The sequence below is a fragment of the Macaca thibetana genome, chromosome 2 (genome assembly GCF_024542745.1).
Source record: "Macaca thibetana thibetana isolate TM-01 chromosome 2, ASM2454274v1, whole genome shotgun sequence".
Taxonomy (NCBI): Eukaryota; Metazoa; Chordata; class Mammalia; order Primates; family Cercopithecidae; genus Macaca; species Macaca thibetana.
Window position 1 is genome coordinate 141418813 of NC_065579.1, and position 12631 is coordinate 141431443.

Sequence of the window (12631 nt, forward strand, 5' to 3'; positions counted from 1 at the left end):
CTGGCCCCCCAGCACCCCCATCTACTTAGTCACGAGTGTGTGATGAAACTGGAGAAAGGCTCTCCGGCGGCATAGGGGAAAGAAGTAAAATGGGATAAAATAAATGGGTGTTATTTGTCAGATCTAAGAGTATCCTATTTGTGGAAGTTATTATGGACTCGACTTCCTTTGTGTTGAGGGTGAGATCATTCAGTTTGTGTTTCAGGGTGTGGCCCAAAGATACGAACAGTCTTTTTCACTGTGAGACACAAAAAACTGTGATCTATGCTATGTGTGTGAAGTGCACACCCCTGGCAGTGCACTTCGGTGAGCGTGCTGACAAGGTAACAGGTTTCGCTCTGGACATGCCTGGCACTGGGTTTGAGTGATGGCTTGAAAATATCTGGCCCTATTACCTGTAAACCGCCTAGTCCACTTAGAGCCTTGGAAAAGACGACTGCAGACAGTGGCAGGGGAGCAGTAAAATCATTAATGAATACTTCTAGATACTCTAGCTTCGTCTGTCTAACAGTTGACTACTTGCAAACCAACATAACCTAGCCAACAAACTCAGAGTTCCTTTCCCTGCCTCCACCCCTTTAAATTTTCTCCCTGGAGCAACCACTCTGGTAAACCCCACCCACTTGAGCATTGAGACTAGAAGCTTATTACATAAGATGCTTTTTAAAATTCCAGCCAGAACCAACCAAAAGACCAAGCGGAATACAGGTAGTTGTACATGGAAAGGTTCATAGAGCAACTCCAGGGCACTGAGTCACAGCTAGAGGAGGATGCATGGGCCATAATTCCCAGCTCAACTTCAAAAAGAGTTCCTTGGAGCTTAAACATTTAAGGTAAATACATAAAGTAGAAGAGTGTCACCATGTAGTCATTTTTTTTTTGCTGCTAGTGGACAGATATCTCCCTTGACTAAAACATTCTCCCTTTTATGGTTCTGCCAGTGAGACATTTTCAGAAAGACTGCAGCAGGGAAATCTGTTAGCAAGAGCACTAGAATCGGAGTCAAGAGACCTGGACTCTAGTCCCAGGTGGGCCACAAACTAACAGTGGCCATTCCCTGGGCCTCAGTTTCCTTATCTGTAAAATGACGGTTGGAACAGATGAGGGGTTCTCTAACAAGGGGTCCATAGATAAGTCTGAGTGTCTGTGAACTCCCTAACACTGCAGGAAAATCTGCTGTGTGTGCATATGTGCACTTCTGTGCAGGGCATCCAGAGTTCTAGTCAGATTTTCAGAGGGATCCTGGACTTGCAAACGGCTAAGAACCAACAGATAAGAATGAAGAGTCTTTTCTGCCTTAATATGACAATTTCGACAAAGGTGGAAAACTTAAATTTCATGATTTTGAGGCTGGGCGCGGTGGCTCAAGCCTGTAATCCCAGCACTTTGGGAGGCCGAGACGGGCGGATCACGAGGTCAGGAGATGGAGACCATCCTGGCTAACACGGTGAAACCCCGTCTCTACTAAAAATACAAAAAACTAGCCGGGCGAGGTGGCGGGCGCCTGTAGTCCCAGCTACTCGGGAGGCTGAGGCAGGAGAATGGCGTGAACCCGGGAGGCGGAGCTTGCAGTGAGCTGAGATCCGGCCACTGCACTCCAGCCTGGGCGACAGAGTAAGACTCTGTCTCAAAGAAAAAAAAAAAAAAAAAAGAAAGAAATAGGCAAAACTTTTCTAAACAAGACACAAGAAACTGCCAAACATATAGAAGACAAAATGGATAAATTGGACTACATGAAATTATGAATTTCTTTTCACCAAAAGACACCATTAAGAGAATAAAATGACATGGCTTATGGCTGCAATCCCAACACTTACGGAGGCGGAGGTGGGCAGACCACAAAGGTCAGGAGATCAAAGACCATCCTGGCCAACATGGTGAAACCCCGTCCCGTCTCTACTAAAAAATTAGCTGGGCGTGGTGGCACGTGCCTGTAGTCCCAGCTACTTGGGAGACTAGGGCAGGAGAATCGCTTGAGCCCGGCAAGCAGAGGTTGCAGTGAGCCGAGATCATGCCACTGCACTCCAGCCTGGTAACAGAGCAAGCCTCCATCTCAAAAAAAAAAAAAAAAAAAAAAAAAGAGTGAAATGACAAGTCACAGAGTAAGGGATTTTGGCATCACATGTATCCAACAATGGAGTTGTGCCCCGACTACAGAAAGAATTCAGTAAGCAAAACAGACAACTCAGTAGGAAAATGAGCAAAAGACTAGAATAGATGCTTCACAAAAGAGCATATCCAAATAAACAAAATGAAAAATGCTCAACTTCCTCAGTCATGAGGAAAATGTGAATTAAAAGCCCAATAGGTACCACTAGTCACTCACTAGAGCGCCTAAAATGAAAAAGACCTATACAAGTATTCAGGGAGGTGCTGTAACAGAAACTCTGCTAGTGCCAGTATAAATGTGGACAATTGTTTAGCAGTTTCTACTAAGGCTGAACAGTCACATGCTTTATCACCCAGGAATTCTACCCCTCGGTACATACCTGACAGGAACGCACACATACACCCACCAAAAGACAGGTACAAAAATATCCACAGCAGCACTACTTGTAATAGTCCCAAGCGGGAAGAACCCAAGTAGCCATCAATAGTAGAATGGATAAATTGCGGTATATTCACACAGCAGAACAGTGCACTGAGCAGAAATGAACCACTGCTACTCCCAACACGGTGGATCTCACTATGTTATAAATGAACAGGGAAAGACACAAGAGGACATGCTTATACATGGTTCAAAAATGGGTAAAACAGAACCGTGGCACTGGGAGTCAGGCTGGTGCTTACTCTCGGAGAAGCAATGTCTGTGACAGGCGTGAGGGGCACTGGGGACTGGCATGACTGTATTTCTTCACCTGGGCACTAGGTCTATGAGGTGTTCCCTTTGTGAAAATTCATCAGATTTATGATTTTTGCACTTTTCTGTATATATGGACATATTTCCGACTACCAGAAAATTTAGAATCTTTCATTTATTCAGTCACACATAGAACAAATATTTATTGAGCACCTATATAAGCAAGACACTGAACTAGTTGCTAGGGATACTGGTATGGACAACAGCTACGGTCTCGGCCCTCGCAGAGTCCACAATCCATAGACTTCTACTCGGTCTACCTTAAGCTTACTTTCTTCAATTTTTTTTTTTTTTAAGAGACAGGGTCTCACTCTGTCCCCTAGGTTGGAGTGCAGAGGCATAACCAAAGCTCACTGGAGCCTCGACCTTCTGGGCTTGAGAGATCCTCTCTCCTCATTTTCCTGAGTAGCTGGGGCTACAGGTACGTGCCACCATGCCTAGCTCATTTTATTTTATTTTTATAGAGATGGGGTCTTGCTTTGTTGCCCAGGCTGGTGTTGAACCCTTGGCCTCAAGCCATCCTCCCACCTTAGCCTCCCAAAGTGCTAGGATTACAGGTGTGAGCCACTGTGCCCACATTACATTAAGCTTACTCTTTCTACAGGAAAGGATGATGATTTAAGAATTCTGCTCACTCCTTCCCCAATGGATAAAGGCGCAACATCTCTTTAGATGCATCCCCTGTAGAGAGATCCTTATTTACCTAAAACTAGTCATTATGAATTCTGGTTAGTATCTAAAGTCAGGATTTTGTTTTAGAAGCATGCAGAAAACTATGTCACTATATGGCTCCTAAGGTTTCTCTTCTATTTCCAGCTTGTTTCACATGACCTACAGCAAAGTTAATACACATGTAAGACTATGAACTCCCTGTGTGATCTTGAAACAGATGGGTCTACTGACAGACAAACTCTCCAGGAAACAATGTGAGGTAGAAATACGGCTAGGCTGTGAAAGATCTCTACCCTTCCATAATTTTACATTTCAGACTTTTGATAAAATTAGTATCCCCAAAACAACCTTCCAATTCATTTCCAACCATAAGCAGATATACCTACAAAGAAAATCTCTTCTGAGGCAAAAGTACAACTTATTTTAAGAACTTGTAGGCTGAAGTGATAAGCAAATCAGCATCAGAGCACGAGTGTTCTTCTAATTAAAATATATAGGCACCAACAAATGGAAGAAACGCTTCATTTATAAGAAATCAGAAGCAGAGGATGATGACTAATCCGTTCTACTGTGTTCCCGGAAAAGGCTGGTAAGGAACAACTGAGGCATGCCTTTTAGGAGCAAGACTGAACCTGTCTTGTTAATTTAGTTTAGCTGAATCTTTTGAAGCTAGAGAGGTAAACAGGTATTTGTCCCCAGAGTTAATTCTGATTGACCACAAAGTCAGGTGGGAAAAAATAAGATTTAAAAATTAAACTCATTGTCCTCACCCAACCTCCCTCTCTGCTCAGGGAATGAATGGCTCTACTGCTTCACAGGCCCAAAACCTGGGAGTTAGTTCTGACTCCTCCTTCATGTCCCATATCCCTTTAGTCACCAAGACCCAGTCGTGTTCCCTTCTAAACACGGCGAATCTTTCCTGTCTGAACTGCAATGACCTGCGTTCAGGCTGCTGTAACTCCTCAGCTGACTGGCTGCAGCCATATCTACTCAGTCTCCCTAGCAATAGGTTTACTGTCCTTCCATTTGATCTCCATACTCTAACTACACTAGTCTTTCTGCAGTCCTATGGTGACTTCCCTCTGCCCTCAAAAGAAACCCTGAACTCCTTAAAGACATGGCTTTTAAAGTCTTTGTTTGGCCCCTGCTTCTCTCTCCATCTGATCACTAAACTCCCCCATTTCTCACCTACCTGTTCCCATACCAGAGTACTCAGACAGTTCCACTTCTCTCCACTCGGGTTAGATACCTTATAAAAGGCTGCTGCTAGAATATGCAGTTTGCTTAGCTGGTCTGTTGTTGCCAGTTTGAGATGTGAGGTCATCTGTTGCTACCATGAAAGGAGGAGCAAGCAAGTTTTAGGAGGCTAAATAATCTTTTGGTACTCCTAAGCCGGCTGGCTTCAGTTGGTGATCTGATGAGAATGATCTTATCCTACTAGCAGCATAGTCTAAGGGAAATTACAATGATTTGCTAAATAATCAACTCCCAGGCTAAAGGAAAAGAAAAACAGTGTTCGGTTTTGGAAGCAATTCTCTACTTATATTTGAACAGGAGTGTATGTGATGGTCAGGGAATTTCAAGGGAACTAGTAAGGACAGAGCATCAGTCAGACTGCATTGAGGACATAGTGCCATTGTTATCCAACACTGTTTACTAGGCAGGGCAGTCCTCCAAGCTGGTTATAGATGCCTGGCTTCCATGTTTCGTAGAAGTAGAGTGAAATTTAGATCTACTTTCATCTAAATTTATAAAGCACCTCTGGATAACACCCTGGATGCTCTCATGTAAGCCCTGGAACACCTTGTGAGTTGGGTATTAGTATTCCCACCACCTCACAGAAGAGAGAATACCATACCATAGTCATAGAGTGAAGAAACGAATAATCAGAACCCCAAAACCCTATCCTCTGACTCCAAGCTTAGCTCCTTCACTAAGTGGATTCCTGGAATTTAACCGAATTTGACCTTTGTATCGGTTGGCTAAGGGGAAGACCAAATCTTCCTTTTTATCCCATTTATGAGTAGGAGGTTGCACAGGGGAGGAGGGATAATGGCTATAAAAGAATAAAAACTAAACCAAATATGCTAGGGTTTTCTCATCCTACAGATGACATATGAGCTGGCTGAAAAACTGAACAGAGGCAGAACTTGAGAAATTTTGGGGAGAAGGACCTAGCAAAAGTAAGGCAGAACAACAGCTATGATGACAACAAAAGGACTCATAAAGAGCAAGGTGGATCTCAGCCCAAAAGCTCCTTTGGCTAATAAACAACTTCAGTAAAGTCTCAGGATAAAAAAATCAATGTGCAAAAATCACTAGCATTCCAACACACCAAAAACAGTCAAGCCAAGAGCCAATTAAGAACTCAACCCCAATCCCAGCACTTTGGGAGGTCGAGACGGGTAGATCACGAGGTCAGGAAATCGAGACCATCCTGGCTAACACGGTGAAACCCCGTCTCTACTAAAAAATATAAAAACTAGCCGGGCGAGGTGGTGGGCGCCTGTAGTCCCAGCTACTCAGGAGGCTGAGGCAGGAGAATGGCGTAAACCTGGGAGGCGGAGCTTGCAGTGTGCTGAGATCCGGCCACTGCACTCCAGCCTGGGCAACCGAGCCAGACTCCGTCTCAAAAAAAAAAAAAAAAAAAAAAGAACTCAACCCCATTTACAACTGCCACAAAAAGGAATACAGCTAACCAGGGAGGTAAAAGATCTCTTCAAGGAGAACTACAAAACACTGCTCAAAGAAATCAGAGATGATGCCAACAAATGGAAAACTATTCCATGCTCATAGATAGAATCACTACTGTTAAAATGGTCATACTGCCTAAAGCAATTTACAGATTCAATGCTACTCCTATTAAACTACCAATGACATTCTTCACAGAACTAGAAAAAACTATTTAAAAATTCATATGGAACTAAAAAAGCCCGAATAGCCAAGGCAATCCTAAGCAAAAAGAACAAAGCTGGAGGCCTCATGCTACCCGACTTCAAACTATAACTACAGGGCTACAGTTACCAAAACAGCATGGTACTGGTAGCAAAACACATAGACCAATGGAACAGAACAGAAACCCAGAAATAAGGTTGCACAACTACAATCACCTGATCTTTGACAAAGCAGGCAAAAACAAGCAATGGGGAAAGAACTCCCTATTCAATAAATGTTGCTCGGATAACTGGTTAGCCATATGCCGAAGATTGAAACTGGACCCCTTCCTTGTACCATATACAAAAATTAAGTCAAGATGGATTAAAGACTTAAATGGAAAGCTATAAAAACCCTGGAAGACAACTTAGGCAATACCATTCTGGACAGAAGAATGGGAAGATTTCATGACAAAGATGCCAAAAGCAATTACAACAAAAGCAAAAATTTAAAATGGGATCTAATTAAACTAAAGAGCTTCTGCACAGCAAAAGAACAAGACAGCGAAGAACAGACTGAACAGACAACCTACAAAATGGGAGAAAATTTTGCAAACTATGCGTCGGACAAAGGCCTTATATCCAGCATCTATAAGGAACCTAAACAAATTTATAAGAAAAAAAAGACCCCATTAAGAAGTGGGCAAAGGACGCGAACAGCCACTTTTCAAAGAAAGACATACATGCAGCCAACAATCACAGGAAAAAAAGCTCAACATGACTGATAACTAGAGGAATGCAAATCAAAATCACAATGAGATTCCATCTCACAGCAGTCAGAATGACTGTTATTAAGTCAAGAAACAACAGATGCTGGTGAGGTTGTAGAGAAAAAGGAATGTTTATACACTGCTGGCAGGAGTGTAAATTAGTTCAACCATTGTGGAAGACAATGTACCAATTCCTCAAAAACCTAAAAAGAGAACTGCCATTTGATCCAGCAATCCCATTACTGGAGTACACACCCAAAGGAGTATAAATCATTCTATCACAAAGACACAAGCATGTGTGGACTCACTGCAGCACTATTCACAATAGCAAAGACATGGAATCAACCTAAATGCCCATGAATGGATGTGGTACACATACACCATGGAATATTATGCAGCCATAATGAAAAAGAGATCGTGTCCTTTGCAGGGATATAGATGGAGGTGGAGGCCATTATCCTCAGCAAACTAATGCAGCAACAGAAAACCAAATGCTGCATATTCTCACTTACAAGTGGGAGTTAAATGATGAGAACACATAGACACATAGAAGGGAACAACAGACGGACACTGGGACCTACTGATGGGTGGAGGATGGGAGGAGTGAGAGGATCAGAAAAAATAACTAATGGGTACTAACTAGGCTTAATAAGTGGGTAACAAAATAATCTGTATAACAAACCTCTATGGCACAAGTTTGCCTACATACAAATTTGCACCTATACCCCTAAACTTAAAAGTAAAAAAAAAAAAAGAACAAGGTGGAGAAGGATAGAGGTTCTGAAGCTTACTGTGAGGATGAGGAAAGAGAAGCAGGCAAACCAGCTACTCGGTGCCTGTCACAGTTTACTCCAGCTGGAGACCTGGGCCAGGGGCTAACACCATTTGAATACGACATTGTAAAGAGGCTTGTTTTAAACAGAGGTCAAGACACTTTTAGGTAAATGATACCAAAAGAAGAAAAACCAGACATAATGCTAGATGCTTTAATATATCTTAAAATATAATCTCCTGGCCAGGTGCAGTGGCTCAAGCCTGTAATTCCAGCACTTTGGGAGGCTGAGGTGGGAGGATCACTTGAGCCCAGGAATTTGAGACAAGCCTGGGCAACATAGTGGGACTCAGTCTCTACAAAAAACAAAAACAAAACAAAAAAACATAGCCAGGTGTGGTACTGCATCCTTTACTTGGGAGGCTAAAGTGGGAGGATCACACCACTGCAGTCTAGCCTAGGCTAGAAACTGTCTCCAAAAAAACAAAACAAAAACAAAAAACCAAACATAAAATACACCACTGCACTCTGGCCTGAGCTAGGACCTGTCTCCAAAAAAAACAAAACCCAAAACAAACAAAAAAACAAACATAATCTTCACAACCTGGTGAGGCAGGCATAATTATTCCTATGAAGTTAGAACTCAGAAAAATTAGGTAACTTGCCCAAGTCACACTGGTTAGGTTGTAATTTGAGCTCTAGTCTCTGGGGCTCACAAACCTCTGCCCTCAGCACTATGCTAGGAAATCTTTGTCACAGCTCTTGGCCATAATAAACAGAGAAGCCAGAGCATAAGGCCATTTAACCCACAGATTCTGAAGGGGTGCTCATCACTTTCCATGCTTTATGTTACCTCAGGGTGAGGTTATACACATTCTGTCATTCTAGACTTCCACAATGCAATGTGGCATCATTGGAAGTGAAGAAAAAGCTGAACGGGAAGAGAGGTTAAAATGTTTAGAAAATCTATTTAAGGAAATAATCAATGAAAGCTTCTCAAGTCTAGCACCGTGTGTCAGATATCCAGATACAAGAGACCCAATGACCCCCAGGTGAATACACTGCAAAAAGGACTTCAACACAGCATATTATAATCAGAAAGTCTAAAATGAAAGTAAAAGAAACAATTTTAAAATTAGCAAGAGAAAAGCATCTAGTTACCCATCAATGAAACCTCATCAGACTAACAGTGGACTTTTCAGCAGAAACCTTAAAGGCCAGAAGAGAATGGGATAGCATTTTCAAAGTGCTGAAGGAAAAAAACCCTGTCAGCTAAGAATTTTATATCTTGCTAGAATAAGCTTCATAAATGAAAGAGACTAGTCTTTCCTAGACAAATACTAAGGGAATCTGTCACCACTAGACCGGCCCTATAGGAAATGCTCAAAGGAGTCTTAAATCTGGAAAAAAAAAGTTGATATTCACCATCACAAAAATGCGCAGAAATATAAAACTCACAGTTCTTATAAAACAATCTCACAAAAGAGGAAAAGAAAGAAATCAAATGACAGAATTTCATCAAAACTCAAGGACAAAAAGAGAAAAAGAAAGAAAACAAAGAATTTATAAAATAACTTGAAAACAACCATATGATGGAAACAAAGTCTCACATATCAATATTAACCTTAAATGTAAATGGATAAAATACGTCACTTAAAAGATACAGACTGGCAGAACAGATTAAAAAACATAATCCACCTATATGCTACCTACAAGAAACTCACCTTACCTGTGAAGACGCAAGGAGACTGAAAGTAAAGAGGCAGAAAAAGATATTCCATCCAAAAGGAAACCAAAAGGAGAACTATATATATCAAATAAAATGGACTCTAAATCAAAAACAGTTTAAAAAAAAAAAAAAGACTAAGAATGTCATTATATAACAATAAAGGTATCAGTTCACCAAGGGGTATATATAGGAAATCCTAAATATATATGCACCCAACATATGAGCACCCAAATTCACAAAACAAATATTACTAGCTCTAAAGAAAGAGACAGATAGCAATACAATAACAGTGGGGGACTTCAACATTCCACTCATAGCACTATATAGACCATCGAGACAAAAAATTAACAAAGAAACACTGGACTTTAGACCAAACAGACTTAACAGACATTTACAGAACATTCTTCCCAACATCCATAGAAGATACATTCATTTCATCAGCACATAAAACATTCTTCAAGCATGGGCCATATAGGGAGACTCTGTCTCTACAAAAAATAATAATAAAAATGAATGTAGCCAGGCATGGTGGTATGTGCCTGTGGTCCCAGCTACTCAGGAGGCTGAGGTGGGAGGACTGCTTAGTAATAGGAGGTCAATGCTACAGTAAGCCATGATAACACCACTGCACTGCACCCTGGGCAACAGAGCAAGACCCTGTCTCAACAAAGAAAAAAAAAAAAAGAAGAAGAAACATTCTTCAAGATAGATCACATGTTAGGCTACAAAACAAGTCTTAACACATTTTTAAAAATCAAAATCAAGTATCTTCTCAGACAATAGTAGAATAAAGCTAGAAATCAACATAAGAGGAACTTGAGAAACGATACAAATACATGGAAATTAAACAGCATGCCCCTAAATAATCACTTAATCACTGGGTAATGAAGATTTTTTCCCCTGAGACAGGGTCTTATTGTGTCACCCAAGCTGGAGTGCAGTGGCGCAATCATGACTCACTGTAGCCTTAAACTCCTTTGGCTCAAGTGATCCTCCTGCCTCAGCCTCCTGAGTAGCTGGGACTACAGGCACATACGACCATGCACAGCTAATTTTTTGTAGAAATGGGGTTTTTCTATGTTGCCCAGGCTGGTTTCAAACTCCTAGGCTCAAGCAATCCACCCATCTCAGACTCCCAAAGTGCTGGGATTACAGGCATGAGCCACCATGCCCGACCTTAAAAATTTTTTGAAACAAATAAAAATGAAAACACAACATACCAAAGCCAGTGGGATGCAGCAAAAGCAGTGCTAAGAGGCACTACCAATGCTTGTAGCATTACATGTCTACATGAAAAAGCAGGAAGATCACAAATTAACAACCTAATGCCATACCTCAAGCAAAAAGAAAAAAAAAGAACTAAACCCAAAGTTAGCAGAAGAAAAGAAATAACAAAGATCAGAGCAAAACTAAATAAAATAGAGACCAAAAAACAATACAAAGGATCAACAAAATGAAAAGCTGGGATCAGGTGCAGTGGCTCATGCCTGTAATCCCTGCACTTTGGAAGGCTGAGGCAGGCGGATCGCAATTCTAGGAGTTCAAAACCAGCCAGGGCAATGTGGCAAAATCCCATCACGACAAAAAATACAAAAGTTAGCCAGGCGTGGTAGTGTGCACTGTAGTTCCCAGCTACTCAGGAGGCTGAGGTGGAAGGATCACTTAAGCCTGGGAGGCAAATACTATAGTAAGCCATGATTGTGCCACTGCACTCTAGCCTGGGTGACAGAGCCAAACCCTGACTCAAAAAAAAAAAAGTTGGTTCTTTGAAAGATACACAAAATTGATAAGCCACTAGCTAAGACTAAGAAGACAAGAGAGATAAAAATAAACAAGATATAAGACAAGAAGAGATACAAATAAACACAATCAGAAATGAAAAAGGAGACATTACAATCGATACTACAGACATACAAAAGCTCATCAGAGAATATTATAAACACCTAGATGCCCACAAACTAGAAAACCTAAAGGAAAATGATAAAATTCATGGAAACATAATCTCCAAGACTGAACCAGGAAGAAACAGAGTATCTGAAAAAACCAGAAATGTAGTAGCAAGACTGAATCACTAATAAAAATCTTCCAACAACAAGAAGCAGCCCAGGACCAGATGGATTCATAGCTAAACTCTACCAAACACAGAAAGAATGAATACCAATCCTCCTGAAACTATTCTAAAAAGATCAAGGAGGGAATTCTCCCTAACTCATTCTATGAGGCCGGTATCACCTTGGTACCAAAACCAGACAAGGACACAACACCACCAAAATAGAAAACTATAGACCAATATCTCTGATGAACACAGACACAAAAATCCTCAACGAAATACTAACAAATTAAATCCAACAGCACATCAAAAAGAGAATATATTATGATCAGGCGGGATTCGCCCCAGGGAAGCAAGGATGGTTCAATATATACAAATCAATAAATGTGATACATCACATAAACAGAATTAAGGGCAAAAACCATTTGATCATCTAAATAGATACAGAAAAAGCATTCAATAGGCTGGGCACAGTGACTCACACCTGTAATCCGAGCACTTTGGGAGGCCAAGGCGGGCAGATCACTTGAGATCAGGAGTTCAAGACCAGCTTGGCCAACATGGTGAAACTCCGATTTTACTAAAAATACAAAAATTAGCCAGGTGTGGTGATGTGTGCCTGTAGTCCCAGCTACTTGGGAGGCTGAGGCAGCAGAATTGCTTGAACCCAGGAGGCAGAGGTTGCTGTGAGCTGAGATTGTACCACTGCATTCTAGCCTGGGCGACAGAGCAAGACTCTGTCTCAAAAAAAAAAAAAAAAAAAAATTCAATAAAGTTCAGCATCCTTTCCTGATAAAAAATCCTCAACAAATTGGGCATAGAAGGAACATACCTCAACATAATAAAGGTCATATATGACAAAACCACACCTACCATCATACTTGACAGGGAAAAGTTGAAAGCAC

The 12631-nt window shown here is 41.3% G+C and overlaps 2 protein-coding genes across 2 annotated transcripts in view; one reads left to right on the forward strand and one right to left on the reverse strand.

Annotated features, from left to right (window-relative positions):
* Positions 1-12631, forward strand: part of TSEN2 (tRNA splicing endonuclease subunit 2) — a 728632-nt gene that overhangs the window by 8018 nt on the left and 707983 nt on the right. The gene's annotated exons all lie outside the window — the stretch shown is intronic.
* The window catches only part of TAMM41 (TAM41 mitochondrial translocator assembly and maintenance homolog), a 59230-nt gene that overhangs the window by 862 nt on the left and 45737 nt on the right, over positions 1-12631 (reverse strand). The window lies entirely within an intron of this gene.